Consider the following 2,837-nt stretch of genomic DNA (forward strand, 5'->3'; position numbering starts at 1 on the left):
CTTCAGTGTCAAGCACTTTGTTCCATCTACTGTTGAGCGTATTCTGCGCGGCCTTAAGCCTTTGCTTCTGCTTCTTCAGACTCCTCGTGGTGGCAATAAGCCTTCTATGAAGGTTCTCTTGTTCCAAGTGCCTTTCCGGGATGAGGTGTGCATCCTCGTCCGAACTGTTTTCCTCTCCGGAGGGAGGTTGATGAGCTTTATCCTCGGCGTCGCCGTGTTCGGACAGCGGATCCGTACTATGTTCGCCATTTGCTGGTTCATCCTGCTCTACCGCTGGGTCAATGTGGTCGTCGTTTCCTCTGGAGTCGACTGGGGTGTTATTTTCTCTTGCACTGTTATCGCTGTTTTTGCCGAGGCGGGATTTGGAGCGGCGCCTACGCCGTCGCTTTGGTTGCTTCTCGAGGGAGCTATCCTTCGCTGCATCCTTCCATTCCTCGTCATTGTTTTCTTTGGGGGTGTCCACCATGTATATGTCATACGATGAGGTGGCAGTCCAGCGCCCTGTGGGCGGTGGTTCTTGTTCGTCTCCTGCATCATCGTCCCTACCGTCGATGTCTTTGGAGCCGAAGTCGAGCATGTCGGTTAAATCATCGACAGTGGCTACTAAGTGGGTGGTGGGTGGGGAGCAAATTTCTTCGTCGTCCGCATCCCATTCTAGCCGGACATAGTTCGGCCAAGGGTCTCCTGACAGGGAGAGAGACCTCAGTGACTTTAGCACGTCGCCAAAGGGCGAGTGCAGAAAGATATCCGCGGAGGTGAACTCCATGATAGGTGCCCAATTGGATTCGATAGGAACGGACGCAGGCGACTCGGAGTCCATGGTCGGGGACGAATCTGACGGTTCGGCAACACGGGTCTCGGAGGAGGTGAAGTCAGTATTCGGCTCTATCGCCGCTGAGTGTGCGGCCTCCGTGGCGGGGTCCACCAACCCGTCCTCAGATGGCGCAATTTGTTCCGGATTGAGGGCCGGAGTAGTTGCAGGTGTGATCTCCCGAACACTATCCGACGGCAGAGCTAAATCATGCTCGTCATGATTGTGCGGCGCACCTGACCTGGGCTCAAATCCATCGAATATCAAGTCTCCGCGGATGTCGGAAGTATAGTTCAAGTTTCCAAACCTTACCTGATGGCCAGGGGCGCAGCTCTCGATCTACTCTAGATGGCCAAGCGAATTAGCACGTAGTACGAAGCTGCCGAATACGAAGATTTGTCCGGGGAGGAAAACCTCACCCAGGATCGCATCGTTGCCGATGATCGAAGGAGCCATCAGGCCTTATGGTGACGGCACAGTGGAACTCTCAATGAAAGCACCAATGTCGGTGTTAAAACCGACGGATCTCGGGTAGGGGGTCCCGAACTGTGCGTCTAAGGCGGATGGTAACAGGAGGCGGGGGACACGATGTTTACCCAGGTTCGGGCCCTCTCGATGGAGGTAATACCCTACTTCCTGCTTGATTGATCTTGATCATATGAGTATTACAAGAGTTGATCTACCATGAGATCGTAGAGGCTAAAACCTAGAAGCTAGCCTATGGTATGATTGTTGTTGTCCTACGGACTAAACCCTCCGGTTTATATAGACACCGGAGGGGGCTAGGGTTACACAGAGTCGGTTACAAGGGAGGAGATCTACATATCCGTATCGCCAAGCTTGCCTTCCATGCCAAGGAGAGTCCCATCCGGAAACGGGTTGAAGTCTTGAGTCTTGTATCTTCATAGTCCAACAGTCCGGCCAAAGGATATAGTCCGGCTATCCGAGGACCCCCTAATCCAGGACTCCCTCAACTTACAATGTTGGCGAACTCGTTCTACGCTTGCCGGAGAAGAAAAAGGACAAACTCAAGCCCAAATGGGAGGGTCCCTTCATAATTGACGAAGTTCTTACTGGTGGAGCGTACCATCTTCATGACGCATCAGACAATCGCCTAGAGCCGAACCCCTGGAACGCGGCCAGACTCCGAAGGTTCTATGCCTAGCGCCGAACTCTTTGTTAGTCTCCTTATCCCCTATAGTTTCCATTCCTTTTTCTCCATTTTACACAATTCTTCTTTTCGCCTTAAAGCTCTCATTCGGCTTGACCGAAATCTGCTGACGTACACATTCTTACATATGTACGCCCATCATACTTGGGGGCTTCTTTAACAGAAGCTTGTTCATACTATTTTTCCGAGCATCAAGCTCATCATACATATGCGTTCTTCCCGTATGTCTTTTCTTCACCATTATATGCATCGATATGACTTAAGTTTTTGCCAAGCTGGGTTGCCTTGCTCCTGTGCTTACCCCTACGTTCCCGATTGTTCGGCTAGGTGGTAAAGGGAGCACCTCTGCGATTGTTACTGCCGGGTTATCCGGATGTGTACCTCAGAATGGGTGAAGCCGAAAGCTAGCGTTCTTAAGGGAATATTCGGTCGGTGGATGAAAAATACTCTTTGCACTCACTCTATTGTGAAGCCCCAGAAGCTATACACACTGTGATTTTTACATCACAATTCGGACATGTCTACTAATGCATGCACAACTAGGGAAAGGAACCCTTAACGAAACTATTCTCCCTGGAAGATGTTTCTTACAATCTCAATGTAATATAACATAACTAGCCGGATACAACTTGTCTGTTCAAGCAACTATGACCCCTACGCCTAGTTTTCCAAGCATACCCCGGTCTATTCAGCCGCGAGGGTATTTGGAAACACTCCGCACCATCGAGTCTGGAGGTTGAAGCGAAAAGGTCTGCCATGACAAATGCTATACAACTCAGCTAGAGTTACATAGGGTAAGGAAAGTACATAGTCATTGGGACTCAAACACTTCCTTCTCTATACCGTCCAACAGGC

The sequence above is a fragment of the Aegilops tauschii genome, chromosome 5 (assembly GCF_002575655.3).
Source record: "Aegilops tauschii subsp. strangulata cultivar AL8/78 chromosome 5, Aet v6.0, whole genome shotgun sequence".
NCBI lineage: Eukaryota > Viridiplantae > Streptophyta > Magnoliopsida > Poales > Poaceae > Aegilops > Aegilops tauschii.